This window comes from Fundulus heteroclitus, chromosome 17 (genome assembly GCF_011125445.2).
Source record: "Fundulus heteroclitus isolate FHET01 chromosome 17, MU-UCD_Fhet_4.1, whole genome shotgun sequence".
Classification (NCBI taxonomy): domain Eukaryota; kingdom Metazoa; phylum Chordata; class Actinopteri; order Cyprinodontiformes; family Fundulidae; genus Fundulus; species Fundulus heteroclitus.
This window is the reverse complement of record NC_046377.1, coordinates 21,651,726-21,676,377: the sequence shown is the minus strand read 5'-3', so window position 1 is coordinate 21,676,377 and position 24,652 is coordinate 21,651,726. Positions and strand designations below refer to the sequence as shown.

Genomic DNA, 24,652 nt, shown 5'->3' with positions numbered 1-24,652 from the left:
GAAGAGCAAAATTTATGCATAAAAAGTAGAACACTGTTTCTTTTGTAGCTTTCATTCATGCAAATACACTTGTGGAATGACTTAGTATATGTTTTGGTATATACTGTGTATTGGCGCTATATAAATAAACTAAACCGAATTGAAATTGAATGTCTATTTTGATGTTATAGCCCCCCCTCCCCAATGTCTGTCCTGCTTTGGCGCATCTTCATGAAGGAAGAAACTATGGAAATAGATGCCTAAAGAAATGTTAGTTATGTGAGAAATTGTCTCCTATACATTTATAATTGTCCGATGTATGTCAACAAACCAATGTTTACTTTCTCACCAAACGGATTCAGATGTTGAGACAGAATGTTTGAAGGCGGCTAGTCATGATCAGTTTGTCATCATTTCTTTAATTTTTTTCTTGAAGCAGCGAGGAATTCTCGCTTCATGCTTCAGCAGCAATTTAAATAACATCTGCGGCTGTAAAATTGGCTCCAAACCCCGACTTTCACACCTTCCTCTGTGTTTGCATCAAGCAGAGGAACCTACAGCAGAGGTCGCCTGTCCTGCTCCTCGTGTTGTTTTCCAAAGACTGATGGATGCGAGATAGATCATTGATAGAAGGACGGAGGGATCGATAGGTGGAGGAGAGAGGCTGAAAGTAGGCCACCCATCTGTTCAGACTCATCCATCTATCTGCTGGATGTTCGATTTCTCATCTGGCCGGAAAGGGAGAGGGAAGAGAAGGTGAAATGACAGATTACGAAACAAAGAAATGTAGTCAAAGAAGATGGAGGGAAAAAATGATCTAAAGGAGATGGAAAGAAATGAACAAAGTAAGTTTTTCCACACCCTAACGTGAGTTTTATGCTCAAATGAGACTTCCAGTGGGTCATGAAGGGAGGAAAATAGATGAAGGAACCAAAAGTGAATCAAAATAAAATGAAATTTACAAAATATAAGAATATAATGAGGAAGGAAAGTGCCGGTTAAACATTGGCAGTTCTCTCCATGTGGAGGACGCTTGTTTACGACGCTTGTCTCCAGGATCTCAACCTTTTACACATTTTCTGTATGTCATGACCAGAGGTTAGGGTCAACATGTAGACAGGTGTCACCTTGACGGACCAGAGCAACGGCCTCAGTACTGCAGACCATCTATGACTCCTTCCTGAACTCACATGTGAACAAGACACTAAGTATTAAGAGCCGGCCTGTTGCTGCATGTCCCTGAAGGCCCGTCTTACCCCGGTTCCAGATTTGGCAGTAAATAAAAAATACGTTGATCAGAGGTAGAGGTAACATTGCAATATGCATATTTAATTTATAGAGAGTAAATATGGAGACAAAGTTTACATTACCATTCTGTAGTATTCATTACAAGCTGACATCCTGTTTCATGGTGATGCAAAGATTCTGTCTACCTACCTAGCAACAGAGAGGAGACGCTCCTTCTTAACAACACCAAGATATTTCACCCTGAAACCTGCCGTGAAACTCTCCAGCACGTGTCGAAGGTCCTAGTTTAAGGCTGCTAACAGCACCACATCATCGGCAAACAGCTTAACTTCCTAAAACCAGAGACTCTCCTCCTCTGAAACTCCGCTGGCGGGTGTCCCAATCCTTCATGCTGTTATCAAAAAGGCACTTTAACCATGATAGACCTGCAATATCTAGAGAACAGGTGTCTTTCGCCAGTCTTCAAGGGCCTGTGTCTTTTTAGATGCGGCTCCACGTCAACTTATCATATAATTGGGTCATTAGCAGGACCAGAGTGTCTGAGGAGGTAATTCAGACAATAAGGGGTGTTGGACTTGGAACATATTAAAAAAAATGCAGGATGTCTGCAAAGGCCTGGTTATAAGCCATTCATTTGATGCAGCTGTGGTGAACCAGGAGTCACATGGAGTCACCTGATCCTTTAGCTTTGGGACAAAGATCCACTCCCTGCCAGGGAGTTTCTAATCCTCCAGGGCAACTTCTGCCACAAAGATGATTTCTCCACCCCCAGAGTCCTCGGACTCCACATAGGTTAGGAGCCAACTGTGTCGAAGGGTGAGATGGGACTAATATGGAAATGAAAAAGTGGGACCAAATGGATAGAAAGCTAAATGCATTAGTTAATTACAGAAAATATGGAAATAAGGTATGAAAGGTGGACAGTCAGATCAGTATAAAAACAGAAAATGAGTTTTGGAGGAAAATGAGGACAGAAAATTTGGACAATGACAGAAAAGTGTGATTAAACCATCAACATCATTCCTTTTTTTTCTCTTTTCTTCAGAACAAAAGACGGGAAACAAAGATGCTGGGGAAGGAAATGAGATGAAGCAATAAAAGCAAATGGAGCAACAGAAGAGATGAGAATAAAAGGGAAGAGGTGAGTCAACGATACCTGCCTGGTCATGATGGACAGACGTGCAGCACCCCCCAGTGGTGTCAAAGAGCACTGCGTCCTCCCAAATGTGCAAACTTTTCATAAAAGCTCCACACCATTACGCTGATGGAGATAATTTGTGATATCCTATTTCACTGCCTTTCTCCTGATGAGAATAAATGAGTCTCTCACCTCCATTGAGAACGTAATGAAATATTGAACACATTATATTTCCTCCACGCAGCTTCCACCTCCCACATGCAGTGTGTGTTTAAAGTTTAAAATGGGTGTATTTAAAGGAATCTACTGCTACATTTACAGAGAACATTTTATGCTTTTTTATTTTAGATAAAAGCAGCAAAAGATTCCTAAAAACATCAACTAACCGACCATTAGCTGCCAGTTATCTAAGACGAGGTTGTGGAGGTAAAGGGTCCAGGACTGCAGAGATCCATCTCCTCGGTTCAGAAAATTTATTTTTTCACCCCCTAAGTGAGAGGAGAGGTCTCTAGGAACTGAAATAGACATTTTCTTATCTAGGTCTCCTTAAACTCGCTGTGGGTTAGACATCAAACCTGTACTCTTTGGTCTTAGGCCTCAATTATTACATAAAGATTTAATAAATGTCTTTCAATTTTTTTATTTTGAAAATGAAAATGTGTTGGGTTTTTTAGCATTTGATTTAGCATCCAAAAAAGTTTAGGCTATCAATTAAATTAACCCTTTTATACATATAAATGGGCATTTCTGATAATGGTGAAACTTAACACCCGTTTATTCCTGCATTCACACTGTCAGCATCAACTTTATTTATAAAGTTCTTTAACGCCAGCCACAGCTGAAACAAAGTGCTAAACATCAAGGGCAATAAAATCACAATAAACAATAAAATGATAAAAACTAAGCACCTGATAATAAACTAAGAAACTCACAACAAAGCACAATAAAACAAATTCAGTAAAATCAAACCTCAGATGGGCTGTGACTAAAAGTACGTTTTTAGATGAGTTTTAAAAATAGACAGCAAAGCGGCCCGTCAAATATACGAAGGTAGAGCGTTTCATAATTTAGGGCCCCCATCAGGGAGGCCCTAATCTCCAAACTTCTGCTTTGAACTGGGAACGACCAGAAGCAACTGGTCAGCGGACCTGAATGACCGACTGGGGCTTGTAGTTCTGTCAAGTACAGCGGTGCGAGGTTGTTCAAAACCTTAAAAATGAACAAAAGGATTTTAAAATGAACTCTAAAATCCACTGGCAGCCAATGAGGAGAAGCCAGGACCAGAGTGATGTGTTCCTGTTAAGAGACGTGCAGCAGCATTTTACACCAGCTGCAAACGAGCAGGTGAGGACTGGCCGACTCCCAGATGGCGGGAATTACAGTAATCCAACCGGGATGAAGGAACGCATGGATTACTCTTTCCAACTGTTGCATTGGAAGAATAGCTTTTATTTTTGCTATTTTTCTAAAATGATTATAAACTAGACTTCAACGTGGCCCTTATTTGACTGTCAACCCAAGGTTTATTACCGTGACCTTAAATTTCCAGAAAGTCGAGATCAACGGGAGAGCTTTGACATGACTAGGTCCAAAAACAAGAACCATTGTCTTTTTTTCTGCAACCAGCTCCCAGGATGGACATCTTGGCTTTTTTCTGCTTCATGGACCACACACCACCCCGCCTTCAAGGCACACAGATTTGGCAGCCATCAGCATAACAATGGAAGTCAACCCCTTCATTCATATTTACACCCAGAGGGGTCGTTGTGATGTAGCAGCTAGCTTAGCATGTAGAGTTTCAGAGAAGCCAAGTTTTGTTTGTTTTGTTCTGAAATAAACCAAAATCATTTAATAAAGAGTTAATTTGGAAAGCTGCAGTCTGTAGCTCACATAATGGCTTCCTGTCACTTTTCATCACGAGATAAAAACTGGAACTAAGACTCGGGATTCCTGTGCAAATTCTCAGTTATCTGAGTCTTCGCAACAGCAAACAGGCTTAAATCGGATGTAACCAAACTTTTGATAAAATGTCCGGTTTCACACTCAACTCGAGTCTCAGATATTCACTCCAAGTCAAGTCTGAATTCTTTAGTGAAACGCATGTTGTCAGGCCTGAGGAGGCACTACTGAGGATGTGTTGGGGTTGAACTAAGTAACACAATAGACAAATATTTAACTCTGTCTACTTCATCAAGTAAGGTAAAAGCCAAATCAGCTAAAATTTGGAAATGCGACAAAAGTTACATCGAGTTTGGCTTTATCGAGAATGAGGATCTAATCTCCACCAAATCTCTATCAGCTGTATTTATGCATATTTTTAAAAACGTACATAATTCCTAATATATTTAACAGTACAAAAGGCTGTATAAAAATACTTTCAGCATGAGGAATCTAAAGAGCTGCTAAAGGGGTCCCTGGCCACTAAAAGTTTGAGAACCCCTGCTTTAGGGTACAAGTCTAATATTAGTCTGAAGGTTTTTATTTTTATATTATAAACCCTCATTGAGATTTTAAATCTCTTTTCAAGATTGCCCTGGCAACTGGATTCCTACTGTGACATATGTTCAGTTTCAAAACCATGAAATTATAAAATCCACTAATAAGAAAAAGGTAGCTGCAGTTAGTAAAGTGCTCTTCATATTCGTTCTGTAGTGCTTTTAATTCACCAAGTCTCATTAGCTCAGCCAGTTTGGGCTGCTGCATAAAACCCCTCTGGGCTGATGAAGGCTCAGGGCAGGGTTTCTAACACGGCTCGCTTCTGACGCTGTGAACAAATATATGTTTACCTGGTACAGTGCGTACCAGGTGTGGAGCCTATAAAACCAGTCTGAGTATAAATCTACACACCAAAAGGAGCATGTTTACCTGCAGACAGGAAGGGAAGAAAGACCTGCAGCTGCATACATACGACAACGGTGAGCATGATATCCCCGACCAGAGATAAAACGCAGAGATGCACTGAACCCCGTTTTTTGAGATTTTACTTAGAAAAATTCATAAAGTCATCATATTCTAGAAGAGGAAGAGATGTTAATGAGATAAAACATAATCTGACTTGAGAAAAACTGGCCTTGTTTCTAAAATTGTAACCCAACTTGGCTTTTAGTTTAGACTCAAGAGAGTTAATGTGTTTCTTGAAGGAAAATTGATATTCTACACACATGAAGGGACTAAGACCATCTCAAATTCAGTCCCATTTGCAGTTTTAATGGTAAGAATAAGTTTGCAATGATTTATCTCCTGAGATCATGACCTTAGTTTTCACTTACTAGTTTGACCAAATGCGACTGAACCTGATTAAAGCAGAAGAGATTATAGAGATTTAAGTTTGCAGTCAACGGTATCATCTGCATAAAAATGAAACCTTGCTTGTGATTGGTCCTGACAGACATCTTTGAGATAACTCATGAAAAAAAGTTATCAAAGACTTGAGCCCTGGGGGACATCTGTAATTATAGAAAGAACAGCGTGATCCTGCCGTTTGAGTACGCTGTGTTCTTTCAGACAAAGCCACAGCATGCCTAGATGAGCTTCTTTAGTTAAAGTCTTGTAAAAATAATATTTGTAGTCTACTGTGTCAAACGCTTTTGACAGCTTGATGAGCGGACGGCTCAACATCTTACATCTAAGTACTGTGCCGCTTCCTAAAACCGGACTGATGATGTGACAAAGCATTACTCAGAGCTAAAACTCCACAAGTTGCTCACAAACAAGTTTGTCCAAGATTTCTGCGAGGAAACGTGACTTGGAGACTGGTCTGTATTGATCAACAACACAGCAGTCGCCACTTTTTAGTAGAGGAAGAACAAAAGCAGGAATCCTACTTTTGGTGAGACTAATTAATTAAAGAGTAAAGTTAATTGATCAGCAGCAACCTTGAGGAAAACTTGAATCGAGCTTATTTAGACCTCCAGATTTAGTTGTCAACATTTTCTAAAGCTCTACAGACAACAGACACAGTAAGAGGAGTGAAGCTGAAACCATGAGTGACAGAGGCAGAGGGGGAAGGTGCTGACTGGAAATCCTATCCTCCTAAATTAAATTATGTTATGACCACATGATTACCAGCAATGATAGTTTTGGGTACATCTTGCCTGTGCAAATTCTCAATTATTCAAGTCATCGCAACAGCAGACAGCCTTAAGTCTGAGGCAGCCGGACTTTGGCCCAGTTCTTAATTGAAATATTCCAACACCTATCCATGGCCCCCTTTCAGAAAGAAAGGCCAATCTAACCTGGTTTCCCCAACATGACCTTATGCAGATCTCAGCTAAAAAGAAGGAAAAACTCAGGGTTTGCCCAAACAACTCTGCTCGGTAGCAGGGTTGTTTTACGGAGTAATTTGTTGTCATCATTTGACTCGGGGTCAAGGCTTCTGAGCTTTCTGAAATGGAAAAGCCAGGGTATGCAGGAATTTACCACAGAAATGACTCTGGATATCCACTAACCCAGCTTTCTGAAACGAGTCGCCGTTTCTGTCTCTCATTCTGTGGGAACCCATAAGGCTTCCAGGCTAGAAGAGAGATTTAGTCCCTCCAATGAGTTCAGGGTCTGCCCAGCGGTCTCTTGCCAGTCTGCACAAAACCTCCAAGGTGTCCAGTTTAGCCCTTAAAGACTTCTTTCAAAGGCTTTAAGGGATTTTATCAGAAAGTCCATCAACTGTCTGTGCTGTCACTCTTTCTGTCTGACGTGGTATCCACTTCTGAGCCACATCCTGACTGATGGGACCCGTTCCTATCTGTTCAGTGCTTGTCACGATTTGGGTTTTTGGTTGTTGGTTTAATTTTGTACTTCTTTCTAGTTTACCAATTCTGTCTTAGGTTTTGGTTCTGTATTTATTTTGGTTTATGGGATAGATTGAGTTTTTGTTGTGGTTTGATCTTGAGGGTTGAGTTTGTATTTGGATTCTGTGTGTGTTATCAGTTTTATTTGCTATCTGCCATGATTTAGTTTTCCCTGTTTTGAGTTCCGTAATAGATTGAGTTTCTTCTACTTTAGTCTTTGTGTTTTGAGTTTCCTTCCGGGTTTTTCTGTTATTGTTCAGGTTTCTGGCTTGCTTCTGTGTCTGTCTGGATCTCGGCGCTGATGGCTGGTTTTATTACTCTCTTTACACACCTGCTCTACTCCACCCCGCCTGCAATTATCTCTTACTGGTTTCACCTGGTCCCACCTCCATATAATCCCTCTTCAGTCCAGCCATCAGTGCCAGATCGTCTCTTCTAGTTTATCGGTAAGTCTGATCCAGCTTTGCAGTTTTCCTGTAGATCCTTATCTGATTGGTTTCCAGCGTTCTGAGCCATCCTGTTACCTGTATACCCGTCCTGATTCTTTTCCCGGACTAGTTGAGCTCGCCTGTTCCTAGTTCATCTGTAAGTCTATTTGTTGCTGACCTTGGATCTGTTCTTTGACGCCATGTTTTGGATTTTGCTCTGGACATTCTAGTTTATCTGGTTTTCATGTTTTTTTTTTTACCCTGGACTGTTTTTTGGATTATGGATTCTTGTTTTCCCCTTTTTGGTTATCTGCCTGCCTCAGTTGTACTGATTCCTGTCCTGCTGTCTGTCAGAAAATAATCTTTTATCCGCACACTGTTTATCTGGCTGAATATTGGGTCCACACTCTGGGTTCAACTCCAAGCACTTTAACGATTCAGTCAGTTGGCTTTCTCCATCTGAGTTATGAGGACTGACCACAAGTTCTCAGCTGGGTTCAGTTTAGTGGAGTTTCCTGACCGCTGGATAGTTGGAATGACCAGTCCGGTCATTTTTCTTAAAAACCGGGACCACCCTGGTCTGCCATGATTTAACCAGGTCAGTTCGTTTTATTTGTGGGGGGATTCAGATGCAGAGTCACCTCGGTGTAGTAAATTAAAGCATCTCATCTGAAGCCAGACAATCAGGTCTGTAATGAGCTCAGACTAAAGGTACGTTGAGCATTACTGGGCTTAGAGTCAAACCCTATTTTAGACGTTTACCAAGTGTGTCGTTATGTCCAAAAAAAACATTCTTGGTTGTTGTTTTTTGTCTATTTTTTTATTCCCTTTGTGGGCGTCTTTGCAAATTCAGTCACACAGAAAACAGGAGTGGCCCTTTTTAAACAAATATGATGACCTTTAGAGCGTAACTTAGTAAATAGATGGAGGGGAAAACATTACACGGAACGGGTCGCTATCAGTGGCTTTCTGTCTCTCATTCTGTGGGAACCCATAAGGGTACCAGGCTAGAAGAGAGATTTAGTCCCTCCAATGAGTTCAGGGTCTGCCCAGCGGTCTCTTGCCAGTCTGCACAAAACCTCCAAGGTGTCCAGTTTAGCTCTTAAAGACTTCTTTCAAAGGCTTTAAGGGCTTTTATCTGAAAGTCCATCAACTGTCTGTGCAGTCACTCTTTCTGTTTTTTCCTCTTTCCAACTTCTGGAAGTTTCTCTGACGTGGTATCTACTTCTGAGCCACATCCCGACTGATGGCGACCCGTTCCTCTGTTCAGTGCTTGGAGTTGAACCCAGTAAGTTGGCTTTCTCCATCTGATTTTTGAGGACTGACCACAGGTTCTCAGCTGGGTTCAGATTGGTGGAGTTTCCTGACCATATGTCCTATGATTTTTGTTTCGATCTTTGTCGTGGTATTCTCTCCTGCAGGGAATTTATCAGGTAGTTTATAAAATATTCCTGCATTGTTGGAAATAGTTAATGGAGGATTATGACTTGATCCCTTTCTTTATTAATATTGAGGTTCTTGACCAGTTGTGGGAGGAAGTACCTCCTTTGGATGAGCAGTAATCCAAAACATGGATCAGTCGTCAGGCCGCTTCTATAATAACATATAACTCGTGTTAGTCGTCACCTTTTCTTCTGCCACCTGCTACCAACAGCGAGAAAGCTCGGCACTGGTAGGCAAGGCAAGGCAAGGCAAGGCAAATTTATTTATATAGCACAATTCAGTACAAAGACAATGCAAAGTGCTTTACATGATTAAAATATAGCAAAATAAAACAGAATAAGAGCAAGTAGGAATAAAATATAGAAATAAAATAGAACAAAAAAGTGGTGATTCAGTTAACTAGGACAGTTGAAGGCAATTTTAAACAAATGTGTTTTTAATCTTGATTTAAAAGAACTCAGGCTTTCCGCACTTTTACAGTTTTCTGGAAGTTTGTTCCAGATAATTGGAGCATAGGAACTAAATGCTGCTTCTCCGTGTTTAGTTCTGGTTCTAGGTATGCAGAGTAGGCTGGAGCCAGAAGACCTTAATGGTCTGGATGGTTTATACGCTGATAACAAGTCTGTGATGTATTTAGGAGCTAAGCCATTTAAGGATTTATAGACTAACAGAAGTATTTTAAAGTCTATTCTCTGAGATATAGGGAGCCAGTGTAAGGACTTTAGAACTGGGGTTATGTGCTCTACTTTCTTAGTCTTAGTGAGGACGCGGGCAGCAGCGTTCTGGATCAGCTGCAGCTGTCTGATCCACTTTTTAGGCAGACCTGTAAAAACACCGTTGCAGTAATCAATTCGACTAAAAATAAACGCATGGATTAGTTTTTCTAGATCCTGCTGAGACATCAGTCCTTTAAACCTAGAAATGTTCCTCAGGTGATAGAAAGCCGACCTTGTAACTGTCTTTAGATGCTTTTGAAGGTTCAGGTCTGAGTCCATCACTACTCCCAGATTTCGGGCCTGATCAGTGGTTTTTAGCTGAAGCAACTGAAGTTGTGTGCTAACTTTTGATCTTTCCTCTATTGGTCCAAATATTATTACTTCAGTTTTGTTTTTATTCAATTGGAGAAAATTTTGGCACATCCACGTATTGATTTCTTCTAGGCATTTACTCAGTGCCTGAACTGGTCCATAGTCACCTGGTGACATGGTGATGTAGAGCTGTGTGTCGTCTGCATAGTTATGGTAGCTGATGTTGTTATTTTTTATTATCTGAGCTAGAGGGAGCATGTAGATATTGAAGAGGAGGGGACCCAGAATGGACCCTTGGGGAACCCCAAATGGGATTTTTGTCATCTCTGATGTAAAGTTACCTACTGATACAAAAAAGTCCCTGTCCTTTAAGTAGGATTTAAACCAGTTGAGTGCTGTACCAGAAAGGCCGACCCAGTTCTCCAGGCGTTCTAACAGAATGGAGTGATCGACAGTATCAAATGCTGCACTAAGGTCCAATAGTACCAGCACGGTGGTTCTTCCACAGTCTGTATTTATATGGATGTCATTAAACACCTTGATAAGGGCGGTCTCTGTACTGTGGTGAGCACGGAAACCTGACTGGAAAACGTCAAATCGGCTGGTCGTTGTTAAGAAGGTGTTTAATTGTTGAAACACAGCTTTTTCAATAATCTTACTGATAAAGGGGAGGTTTGAGATGGGCCTGTAGTTCTGGAGTAGAAGTTTGTCTAAATTATTCTTTTTCAGCAGTGGTTTGATAATTGCTGTTTTTAGGGACTGGGGGAAAACACCTGACAGGAGGGACGTGTTTATTATCTGAGTCAACTCAGCCGCTATGACAGGTAAAACTTTTTTAAAGAAAGCTGTGGGGAGAACATCAAGACAGCATGAAGAGGAACTTAGCTGCTGAATGATCTGCTCTAAGCTTTTGGAGTTTATTTGGCTGAATTGGGACATTTGGTCAAAATCAATTCTGGTAGGAGACAACGTTGGTACTGAACTTAGTATGGATGTACAAACTGATCCTCTAATTTTTAGGATTTTCTCAGTAAAGAAGTTAGCAAATTCGTTGCAGGCTCTGGTGGAGTGGAGTTCTGAAGCCACGGACACAGGAGGATTTGTTAACCTGTCGACTGTGGCAAATAAGACACGAGCGTTATTAATGTTTTTCTTAATGATCTCAGAGAAGAAAGATTCTCTTGCATTTTTCAGTTGTAAGTTATATCTGTTAAGTCTCTCTTTATAGATGTCATAGTGAACCAGGAGTCTATTCTTTCTCCACCTGCGTTCAGCTTTGCGACATTCCCTTTTTTCACTTCTAACTGATGGAGCATTTCTCCAAGGAGATTTTTTCTTCCCGTAAAAAACCTTCACTTTAACTGGAGCAATGCAGTCAATGATGTCTGAGACTTTAGAATGAAAGTTATCTACTAGCTCATCTACTGAGTTGCAGCATGATGGAGGTGGAGATGGTCCAAAAGTTTGCTGGACCCTTCCCATCTGAAAGCCTTCCTCTTTGAGGCTGAACCTCTCATCTTTCAGTTCCAATACAGTTGGCAACATTTTCCAGGCTAATCTGATACAACAGCAGACTCTCTTTATTCACACCTGTCTGAAATATCACATAATTTATAATCCATTGCTCATCTGCATGTTGACCATATTACTTTACTTTCAACGTGGATCGTTCCTTCTCACCACAGAAGTGCTGATGTGTTTTGGTTTCTACCTCCTCAGTGATACTTTCCGGCTTTTATTGGTTGATCCCAAATCGTATTTCAGTCAAAAGGTGTTCATAGTCTCTCCAGAAAGTTCTGGGTCTGCCTTGAAGTCTCCTGTAAAGTGAAATGTGTCTGGAGAACCTCCCAAAGGTATGAAGGATAAGATGGATAAGATGTCTGAACCGTGTCGCCCTATTTCTAACGCTGAGAACCGCCACCCTTCACATGGGGCTCATTCCAGCCGTGCATGTATGCATATACGATTTTTATTGTTTTGTTCTTGCACTATATCTTTTGACCATCAGTAAGTATCAGAAAATTGAGACAGAGGTAAATTAGAGATATTATAGTTTTGGTTTTGCTGTCGTTACCCTGAAGGACCAATGGACCCCCTGCATTTCTGAAGAGAAGGTGTCAGTCTGTCTATCCATTTCCTACTCTATCCAGGCACCAACAGTCATGAACAAGACAACAAAATATGTTAACTCCTCTGCTTCAGATATAGACCAACCCTAAACTTAAATATCATAAATATCGACCCTTTCATGGTATGCCTAAACATAGATGCGCCTTTTCAAGACTACTTATCAAGATCTTATCCATGAACACCGCCAACAGGATTAGAGAAATGATGTAGCCTTGGTAGGGTCCAACCTGCACTAGGAGCCAAAATGTGGACAAAGTGCATAAAGTCCTTAAAAGAAACCCAGATACCTCATAGTTCAGCACAGGATCAGACGACCAAACCCCCATGACTCCCTCTGCAGTACCGCAAGGTAAAGATCTGGTCTACAGAATCCACAATGCTTCAACTGGATCTAAGGTTTGACAGGTCGGTGGACAATTTGACGGATTTTCCTCTCAAACTCTTTTGAGTGAGCCAGGAAGGTGAGAAGTGGGATCCCTGGGTAGTTGGAATGGTATCATCTGCAAAAAAATGATACATGGCTTGTGATTGGTCCTGACAGACATCTTAGGGATAACTCATGAAAAAAAGTTGCCAAAGAATTGAGCCCTGGGGAACATCTGTAATTATAGAAAGAACAGCGTGATCCTGCCGTTTGAGTACGCTGTGTTCTTTCAGACAAAGCCACAGCATGCCTAGATGAGCTTCTTTAGTAAAAGCCTTTTTAAAATAATATTTCTGGTCTACTGTGTCAAACGCTTTTGACAGCTTGATGAGCGGATGGCTCAACATCTTACATCTAAGTACTGTGCCGCTTCCTAAAACTGGACTGATGATGTGACAAAGCATTACTCAGAGCTAAAACTCCACGAGTTGCTCACAAACAAGTTTGTCCAAGATTTCTGCGAGGAAACGTGACTTGGAGACAATTTGGCGGACCTTCCTCTCAAACTTGTTTGAGTGAGCCAGGAAGGTTGAGAAGTGGGATCCCTGGATAGTTGGAATGACCAGTCCGGTCATTATTCTTAGAAACCGGGACCACCCTGGTCTGCCATGATTCAACCGGGTCAGTTCATTTTATTTGTGGGGGGATTCAGATGCAGAGTCACCTCGGTGTAGTGAGTTAAAACATCCCATCCAAAGCCAGACAATCAGGTCTGTAATGAGCTCAGACTAAAGGTACGTTGAGCGTTACTGGGCTTAGAGACAAACCCTATTTTAGGCGTTTAGCAGGTGTGTCATAATGTCCAAAAAAACATTCTTGGTTGTTGTTTTTTTGTGTTTTGTTTTTTGCCTGTTTTTTTTATTCTCTTTGTGGGCGTCTTTGCAAATTCAGTCACACAGAAAACAGGAGTGGCCCTTTTAAACAAATATGATTACCTTTAGAGCGTAACTTGGTAAACAGATGGAGGTGGAAAACATTACACTTCGAGGACTACTGATTACTCTTCTGTTTGCAGGTAATGCCGTGTTTCTCACTGTATGTGAGGGTGCTGATGTTTCTAAGTGGAACATATGAACTGAAGGTGCAGCGTAGACATGAATGTGCGGCAACCAATCAACTCGCAGCAATACCCCCGCCCCCCTTCAGCGGTGTTCATTTTGAAGATGGATCTTCTCCCTGGTTGGAGGCGACAGGGTCATCAGGAGGATCTGATCAGCTGAGAAAAACCATCTTGGAATTAAAAACATGATGGATGGATGAAGCTGTGATCCTGTTTTTCCCTCCATGTTTGATGTTAATACGACTAACGACTTCTTGGTAAGATGATCACATGACCCACATAACAAGAAAGGCAGGGCTAATTGATCTTTAATCCTGAATCTGAGGCTGCTGTGGTCCAGCGGAGCAGAAAGTGCTGTTCCCTCACTCACATGTCATTTATTGGGGATTAATTAGCAGAAACGTCTGTGCTGCTGTCTTCCTGTCTCTCTAACGAGGCTTGTTAGGGGGAAATGTGCTGATTGGTGGAAACTTCCAGCAGCCGCTTGATTGGTCCGTGTTTGTTTCTGCTCCTGGATTCCTGCAAACTTTGGACTCACAGTTGGAAAACGAGAACAATTCGTATTCCCTCAGGAACCAATTATATTCAATCACACACACACACACACACACACCAACACACCCAATGCAGTGACACATTCAAACGCTATTTATTTACAGCAAAGATGATTATTTACTTTAACAGCTGCCAAACTCCCAGGGGGTTCATGGTGAAGATGGGAGAAACCTTAACAACGCAGAGTTTATGCTTTATAACTCATACATGATAAAAAGAAAAAAGATCATACAGGCGCATCCCAGTAGCTCAGAATATCATCATAAAAATGTCACTTTTATCTCAATAGATTAAAATAAATGATGCTCATGCAGTCAGGAAATTGTGACACATTTCAATCTTATGTTTCTTTTTTTTTTTCTTTATATTTCTATATATTTTGATGAAGCCTTACAACTATTTAAAACCAGAAAAAAATAGCTTTTAGATAAGACCGTCACATCTTACCAATAAATAAAGTTTTTTAACACAGAAATCTTAAACTTTGTCCATGTTATGGTCTAAATCAGGGGTCTTCAACTCTAGTCCTCAGGCTGCGATGTCCTGCAACGTTTATGTCTCTGCTTCAACACGCCTGGGCCAAACGTTCAGATCATTAGCAGGACTCTGGAGAACTTAAAATCTTACTGAGGAGGTCATTCAGCCATTAGATCCACGTTGTGTTGGACCAGGGACACATCTAAAAGTTGCCGGACATCAGACCTGGAGGACTGGAGATGAAGACTCCTGGTCTACATAATCCTGGAGAAGACTGCAGACAGAACAGATGTGCAGCTGTTGTGTGGAAGGAAAACAGTTTGGCACGGCGTAATGTCAATATATGCACATTGCAAATTCTACGTGCACGATATTAATCTCATAAATGACTCCCATTGTCATCAGGCCAAACCATGCTAATGCTAATGTAACATTGGACTTGATGGAAGGGGTCTCATTGCTGTAGATGCTCACACCTGATAAAAATGAGAAAAGGAGAGAGGACGGAGGAAAAGGTGCATATTTTGCGCAATTACTAGCTTTTAAGTTAATTTTGAATCAAATTACTCTCATCTGCCAGTTTAGGACAATAGATGAAATGGTGATTTGAGCACTAGCATTCTTCTAACGACACACATATGGAAAAATTTCCAACTTCTCTCTAAGTATAAGAATTTAATTACAGAAAAACAAATTTCATCTAGATAACACCAGTAATAATGTTGTTTACCTGAATTAGCAATATATTTCAATCAATTAATGATTGAAATATATTTTAACGTGTCTATTTATTTAATTATAATGTATAACAATGTTTCAACATTGCCACACTTTTTAACTATATAATATTAACAACAAAATAAACGTCTTTTAGCCCGACTCGTACCTGCAGTCAAAACAAAGGAAGAAACAAAAATGCTGACTGCCTGCAGACACAGCAGCGCATTCTCTCTCTGGAAACATGATACGTTACCTTTAACTAGCTATAAACCTCATATGGCAAAAATAATAACTTATTAACATGTATCTGTGGAAACAGCCTGCAGGTACAGCTTTCTATGCATTTAATTAGATCAAAATACAATTTTTATGGGTGCAAAAAAAGGCTAGAAAGATGAAAACTTATGAAAAGTAAACCGACTATTTCTAAAAATGAGCACAGCCTAAAGTTACCCTCATCTATCCAGAAAAATAAAACATTTTTAATTTTGTTTAAATATCCATAGATTTTCTAAATATAACCCGTCGGGTTTTTATTTGACATCTGTTGCTTTCACATCTCTGCACTCTTTGCTTAAAATATTATCCCCTGTGTTGAAATCTGCCTGTGTTCCATATATCGTGGCGGCCTACACACCTGCAGAGGAGGAAAGGCTACAGCTGTGGTGATCCAGTGAGTGTGTGTTTGTGTTGACTGAATGTTGATGTGAGTTTCCATCCTGTTCAGCCTAAAGCATCACTGCTGCAGCGGCTCCAGGTTCACCCAGGGTCAGCTGAAGGGTTCTGATAAGCTGCAGGTTCTCGCCTCTTCTTGATTAAACCACTGCAGCTCTGACCCAAACCTTCACAGGGTGCTCGGTTTCTCCCGCCGGCTGTAAACACAAAATGTCCTGCGATTGGATTTCTTTGGGGTTTGTATCTGATCTTTTCCTACCTTGACCCTTTTATCCTCGTCTAAATCTACATCTTTCATGTTAAAACCTGTTCATCGTCATTCTGTCAGATCATTTTGGGGTCTCCTTCATACCTGTTGGTGTCTTCCTGTTCACACGCCCTTTTGTGTGTTCTTGTCGTAACGCATTACAACCAAATCTTCAGCGTGTTTAAGTCTAATTTTCCGTGACAGATCAGTTTGAAGTGGTGCGTGATGAAGTGGAGGGAACACCTAGCTATCCACAGGTTTACAAATAAGAATATGATAAGTGTACTCGGCTCCCCTGAGTTTGTAGAACTGCCTTTCTCTGCACGTCTTCAAGCCGATTTAAACGTCTACAGGCTGAAATATATTCGCTCCTTTATCTTTGCAAAGCAGCTCAACATCAGTCAGATTGGATGGAGCGGATCGGTTAACATCAATCTTCAACTCTTTACAGATTCTCAGTTAGACTTTGGTCTAAGCTTTGACTAGGCTGTTCTAACACATGCATCTCTGGCTGTATGTTTAGGGCAGGGGTGTCAAACTCATTTTGGTTTGGGGGCCGCATTCAGCTTAATCTGATCTCAAGAGGGCCACACGAGTAAACTCATTGCAAGATTAAATAGAACTAATAAATGTGGACTTGTTGTTGATTTTTATGTTAAATGAATTTCACTTTTACACAATATATTATGAATAACCTCAGCGTTTTTAAGAAAAGTATGTGCAATTTCAACAATACTTTTACTGAGTTAAACATTTACTTGTGCATTATGCATAAGAACTGATCACAGTGATTTATACAATGTTGAAAAACATTTATTCACATTTTTTGAACCTTAAAAACACTGTCCTGCATGACAAAATACATCAAACAGATAAAAATTAAATGATTTAAAATGAATTTTCTACATCTGAAGCTTTGGTAATAAACTCAGACCTGCAGAATCAAGAAACCTGTTGAAGCAAACCTCTATGACAGCATGAACGAGGCTAAAAGATCTCAAGAAGTAACGCCTCACGTCCCAATCTGAAGAATTTAAAGCCGTGAACCAAAGTCATTGATTTTAATCAGTATGGAAAATGTTGTTCTAAGGCTTTGGTGCGTCAGAGAATCACAATGAGAGAAATAATTAAATGTGTTAAACCTTAAAAGGAGGGACTGACCTACCAGAATTACTCCAAGAGAGCATTGATGGCTCTAGGAAGTCACAGAAGAACCCAGAATAAATTATCTAAAGATCTGCAGACCTCACGTAACTCAGCTATGGTCAGAGTTCAGAGTTTAACAATAATAAACTCATTTTGGTTTAGGGGCCGCATTCAGCTTAATCTGATCTCAAGAGGGCCACACGAGTAAACCCATGGCAAGATTGAATAGAACTAATAAAAGTGGACTTGTTGTTGATTTTAATATTAAATTAATTTCACTTTTACACAATATATTATGAATAACCTCAGCGTTTTTAAGAAAAGTATGTGCAATTTCAACAATACTTTTACTCAGTTAAACATTTACTTGTGCATTATGCATAAGGCAAGGCAAATTTATTTATATAGCACAAATCAGTACAAAGACAATGCAAAGTGCTTTACATGATTAAAATATAGCAAAATAAAACAGAATAAAAGCAAGTAGGAATAAAATGTAGATAGAAAAAAAAGAACAAAAAAGTGGTGATTCAGTTAACTAGAACAGTTGAAGGCAATCTTAAACAAATGTGTTTTTAATCTTGATTGAAAGGAACTCAGGCTTTCCGCTCCTTTACAATTTTCTGGAATTTTTTTCCAGATCAGTGGAGCATAGGAACTAAATGCTGCTTCTCCATGTCTGGTTCTGGTTCTGGTTCTGCAGAGCAGGCTGGAGCCAGAAGACCTGAGTAGTCTGGAGGGTTGATGCCCTGATAACAAGTCTGTGATGTATTTAGGTGCTAATTCAGGGATTTATAGACTAACAGAAGTATTTAAAGTCTATTCTCATAAGAACCGACCACAGTGATTGTACAATGTTGAAAAACATTTATTCACATTTTTTAGAACTTAAAAAACTGTCCTACATGACAAAATACATCAAACAGATAAAAATTAAGAAATGATTTAAAATTTTCCACACCTGAAGCTTAATCTGCTGATTAAAACACAGCGCCCCTCGTGGACAATATAGGAACTGCATATTTTCAATTAAACCAAGTACATGGTTTTTTTTTCAATAATTGTTTTATCATTCTCTTCCTTTTATCTCCTCTTTCTTTCACCTTTTCTTTTTTCTTCTTGTTCTTCCTTTCCTCTCCTACTTTCCCATTGTAGTGTCCATATCATTTGAGATATTCCCCGCATGAATCATAATAAAACTATTCACATTCATAAATCAAGCGGAGCACTATGGCAAAAGCAGTACTGCTCCACTTGTGAAAGTCAAATCTGATGAGCTCTTTTTGGCATTAAGACAACAATTCTTATTGCCACATTGCCAGACAGGACACTAAATTTTTTATTTTTAATAATGATAATGCATTTAGCCACCGGGCCGGACTAAATTGTTCGGCGGGCCGGGTCCGGCCCTAAAAACTCCCTAAAAAAAACGACTCTTGTTCCCAGAAAGGTTCCGGTTGTGTTACACTGGGGGAAAACTGTGTTTTTTTTTTTTTTCCCCACAGTGTTATTGATTTGTTTATTTGGTAGTTACATCATTTTCAGACAAGAGGGCAGTGGAGTACCCTTGTCTGCAAGCTGAATTCTCGCGATATTTGTGTCCACAAACACACGAGAATCCATGTTGGCCCGCTCCGGCTTCAACCGTTTGTGACCGAACCGAAAACGGTGCGGGCCAATCACGTTGCAGTATTGAGGTTTAAGGCGGGACATATAACGGTGACGAAAGCAAGAGCAGTCGAGCCCACAACAAAAAAATTAAACATTAAGATAGATTTTAACCATATGAATATATAAAATCTGAAGTATATCTTAATTATTCAATATTTCTTCTCAAGATTTAATTTATTTGCTAAAGCAATGATTTGAATTTCTGTAACTTTTACTGTTTAAAAGTGATCAACCTGTGATGGTCTGGGACTCTTTTGTTGCTTCGGGACCTGGAAAGTTTGCCATACTTGGTTGAACACTGTAATCAGGAAAATGTTAAAAAAAAAAATCTTAGGAGGAAAAGGCTTTGTAACAGCTAAGTCAGCTAAGACATTTTACTAAGGCTAATTCTGGAGAGCTTTGAAATAATCCATATTTAAGAATAGATTTAATCACTGTTTATCTCAAACTTTGAAAGTGGTGCTGTGTGATAAAATGCTTTAAATTCAGCCCTTCATTCATCAGTCATCATAGTTGTAGTAGAATAACATATTTCTGTCTTTTTTTTCATGGAGTTTTATGCTTTTATAACCACAACTCCCTGTATTATGGAGTTTTCACAGGCATCCCTGTTTGTCTCCAGCTGCTGCAGAATGCAGCTTTCTGCCTTTTACTGGTACACAACAGAGGGCAGATAACTCCTGGTTTATTCCAAAAAAAGTAAAAAAAAACAAAGCAACTGGACTTGTTTTCCGTAGTTGAAGACGTTTCGCTTTATACTACAAAGTTGTAGTATAAAGCTTGGTACTGCACATTACTCCAGACCTTTTGAATTGAGAAAGCTTCCTAAAGAGGAAGCGAAACTTCTTCAACTACGGAAAACAAGTCCAGATGCTTTGTTTTTTTACTTTTTTTGGAATGACTGTGACCTGGATGACTGAGAACCTTCACCAGCAATCGTGGTACTCATATACAGCTCAAACTGTACGACAGAACCACAGGGTTTAAAAGTTCACTGCTCACGATATCTGTTCTTATTGTACCGACGCTCTGATGCGACCGTTTACGTAAAGGGAGAAAAAAAAAACTTCAAACACAGCGATAGGTTTGATTCCTGCCACGTTTCATCCCAATTCACACCTCCATACATGTGACCTCAATAAAATAAACTAATGCGGTTCTTTACTGGTTTTATGTAGTGCTACCAAACAACCGTCATTTAATAGGGCAATTTTGTTACACACCCCTTTTTGAGAATGCTTGATCCTCCTTTTATTCTCAGCAAAAGAAGATTTCCGTGCAGAAAGATTTTTATCGAGCCCTGATTGAATGTTTTTATTCTGCCTGAGCAAGCAGTTGGTGCTACGGTTAATGTTTTTGCCGATCCAGCTGGTTTGACTGGTGATGCACTGATGGCGTCGATACTGAAAGTCTGTTCTGATGACTGTGTCCTGGGTTAATTTAGATCAGTCACTTTCAGCAGTTTTTGATTAAGATGAATACGGAGATGGGTTACAGACAACCATAAACGTACTGTACTTATGTCTGACTCAGGTTAAAAGCCGTATTAGAGATCTTTTCAGTGAAACTTGTACTTTGCTTCAGGAACTGGGCTGAGGGTTTGTGTTTTATTGAGTCCCTGTAGACACCGTGTGCCGCTTGGTGTTGGCAGCACACTGCTCCCTAAGGGTAGAATGCAAAGACAAATTTCTCCTCTGTGGGACTTTAAAGGTTAATTTTTTTTTTGTTATTCCTACACCTCAGCCTGGCAAACCAACAAACAAAATTCACTTCAGCTGCTGGCATCAACAAGAGCGCTATTGTTAAGATTCATATCTCATGACGAGTTGGAACGCAGACCAACCAGTAAATCAAAAGCTTTACTGGTGTGAACTAATCCCAGATCCAGCTAATTTGCATTTACAGTTTGAGAGCCTTGCTGTGGAATATGTTTTATGGAATATTCAATTAAATTTTATTTATATAGCACCGATTAACATGTCATCTCAAGGCTTTTCACAAAGTCAGACTCCATCAGATCCTCCAGGTTGGTCAGAAAGTTTACCATACCAAATTTATTTATGAAGCACTTTATACACCGACAGGACCAAAGTGCTGTACACAATCATAAAATACAATGCAATTATAAAATAGAAAGAATCGAATATAAAATACATATTAGAAACAGACACAATAAAACAAAGTAAAATCTCTCAGACTGTGCCAAAAGCCAAAGAAAAAAGATGAGTCTTAAGAAGAGACTTAAAAATAGCAAGTGAAGAGGCCTGTCTTATGCTCAAAGGCAGATCATTCCATTCCTCTCTAAGGAAACCCAGCAGGTTGCATCAAGTCTCTCCAAGCAGCATTCACTCCTCCTGAAAGAGCGTAGAGCCACAGTGGACAGTCGTCTGCATTGTTGATGGCTTTGCAGCAATCCCTCATACTGAGCATGCATGAAGCGACAGTGGAGAGGAAAACTCCCCTTTAACAGGGAGGAGAACCTCCAGCAGAACCAGAACCAGGCTCAGTGTGAACGCTCATCTGCCTCCACCAGTGTTGTAGTCAAGTCACTATGCCTCGAGTCCGAGTCCAGGTTCGAGTCACCAGTGTTCAAGTCCGAGTCAAGTCCAAGTCATTAAAAAAAAAATCCGAGTCGAGTCTGAGTCGAGTCCACTACTCATCCGAGTCGAGTCACTATTGACGTGTGATGTATGACATGAAGCAGTAACATTCCATTGCACTAATAACTCTTTCGCTGTAGTTACCCTTGGTTTTACTCGGTAAAACTACCGCTTTTTCCAAGTCTAAGACGTCTCCTAACCGTGGTTTTTAAACATTGTTGTTATGGAACGTGCAACAGCGACTCGAGGTACGCTGATAGGCCGCATATGAAGGATGTTAAAGCCGCAAGCGGCGTCGATCGGCCCTCGCAGCCAAGCGCACTCCGGCCTATTGGCCACCGCTGCGGTGCCGGCCGGCGGGCGGGGTTCGCGCACCGCCGGCCGCCCGCCACCGCAGATGCTGTTACACATTTTGCTCGCCCGTCCACCGGGCGATTCCCACAAACGCGTTCGGCAGCGTTCCCCCATGACTCACAACAAATCTGGTGTGGATCGGTCGATGCAGTGAGGAGATATAGCCGTTGGATAATGATAATGCATTTGGCCACCGGACCGGACTAAATTGTTCGGCGGGCCGGAAAATTTATACCGATTCCTGGACGGTGACTACAAACAAAAAAAAAAAAAAACGGCCGATGACGGCATGAACACCAAGCAGGAGAGAAAACAACGACTTACCTTTCTATCAACTCGGCCCGTTTCCAGTCTTTATAAGCCCTCGACAGTCAATCCATCGTTTGAGCTGAACGTTGGTATGTTGTTCCACAGTTCTACCAGTAAAATGGGCGCCTGGACATTCTTTTGTGAAAGTTTAACAGCTGAAAAGTCGGTCATATCGTTGTGTCTGTTGCACGTGTAATGGCTGGTTGCTACGTGCGCTCTGACACTGTTTGCCCAACCTTAGCGGCAAGGGGCGTTGCTCATGAGATGGTGACGTCACGTGCGCGGTACGACATTTAGATATTAAAATCATACACCAAATAATATTCTAATGACATATAAAAATTATAGCCTAATGATATAAAAAAAAGTCGAGTCTTTTTCTCAATTTCCGAGTCAGAATGATCTGAATGTAGGAGTCCGAGTCCAAGTTCGAGTCATCAGTGCTCAAGTCCAAGTCAAGTCACGAGTCTCTAAATTTAGCTAATGACTCGGACTCGAGTTCGAGTCTCGGACTCGAGTACTACAACACTGGCCTCCACCCACTGGGGCTTAGAGAAGACAGAGCAGAGACACAGAAAGCACAGAAGCACGCAGCCTTCCCTTAAGATAATCTTTTTAGGGGCCACACCCACGGCTATCTGTAGCTTGTAGAAATTGAATTAATATTTAGCATTCATAGACATGATTAATAATTTTTCCTTACTCTTCCCTTGCATTCGTGTCCCTCCTATCTGCTCCATACTTCTGATTTTTCTTCTTAAAAGAGGTAAAAAATCCAAAAAGTTATGAAATCCATTGGTATATACAAGATCATTGTAATAACATTGCACATACAAAGAAATATTTCAGTATTTGTCTCAATGTGTTTTAAAGATATTTTATCAATAATTAAATTGGGGGATCTGATCAAAATTAGATTCAGTTTGTAAAATCCTATTGGAAATGTATATTTTTAAATATTTTTTTTACAGTACATGACATCATTTAAACTGCTGTTATGTGTCACTTAGGGCTATCAGTTTTAATGTGTTAACGCGTTAACTTTGTTAGACCACAACCCATAAACCATACTTTAATGCTTATTAATTTGTCTTTTTTTGTCTCCAAAATGTAAAATTAGTATTACTTTACATGTAAATGCTTAATACCATGTCTATATTTGTTTAAGAGGCAAAGAAAATATTTCCGAATGGAATTTTTATTTATTCACACATTGTGTAAACATCAGAGTGTTATGATTAGTGATTTAGCCATTACTGGCAAGAGTGTAACATTTTATGGCACCAGGATGTTTTCATTCCAATTCTGAAAAGTGCTTGAAAATAAAAATTTAAATTAATATATTTTTTGTACAAGCATGTTTTTTACTAGTGTCATTTATTGCAAAATTGCATATTAAAATGGGCTAAAATAGGCTTTTACACTTTCAGAAATAAAACAATAAAATATACGATTAATTTGCAATTAATCGCTAGTTAACTATTGAAATTCTGCGATTAATCGCAGTTAACATTTTTAATCTTTTGACTGCACTAGTGTCACTAAAGAAACCCCTAATATCTGATTGATTAAGTCACACATCACCAGCCGCCTTTTACTGCAGTAATTTATAAAGTGGGAAAATAAAACAAATTCATGATGTTCTGCAGCAAACGACCATGTTGTAAAGTATATATACGAAAATAATTTCTAAACATATAAATTTCAGGTCTTTTTAATTTATTTAATTGTGGCACTTTTGGATTTCCATACCACAGGGTGCTCCAAATAATTTCTGTTTTACGCGTCGGCTTGTTTGACTTGTTTTAGTCTGCGCTCCACATTCGGTGGTTCAAAACTTCCTTTACCAGTTAAGGATCTGCAGAAGTATGTTTCTTACATCCATGCAGGTTGTAATGAGGACAAACCTGGTGTTAACGTCAATATGCAGAAAGTTGCAAAACAGCACAGCCATTAAGGTTTATGACTGTGCCATAAACATTCACTAGTAAAATGAACATGGATTCTGGACCTGAGCAGCTGCTAGACACAGACCAACGTATAGGAAAGTACACAAACTGTATTATGGATTTATAAATTATGAAGTTAATAACAGTGGAAAACATGCTCACTTATAATACGGGTGGATCATGTGTTATTCTGAGTACAATTCTCATTACATTACTAATACTATACTCATCACATACTCAGACTTCTACATACACAGCTGATAGAAATTAAAGATAATCATACCTTT

At 40.0% G+C, this 24,652-nt stretch overlaps 1 protein-coding gene across 2 annotated transcripts in view; it reads left to right on the top strand.

Moving 5' to 3' along the window:
• Window positions 1-24,652, top strand: part of LOC105937125 (nuclear factor 7, ovary) — a 47,546-nt gene that overhangs the window by 20,828 nt on the left and 2,066 nt on the right. Inside the window, exons 4-5 of one of the 2 annotated variants that reach the window (XM_021324425.2) lie at window positions 2,273-2,368; window positions 13,618-13,919. The gene's annotated coding sequence lies outside the window, so the exon portion shown is untranslated. The remainder of the gene's footprint in view (window positions 1-2,272; window positions 2,369-13,617; window positions 13,920-24,652) is intronic. The other variant, XM_036149245.1, reaches the window with a different exon arrangement.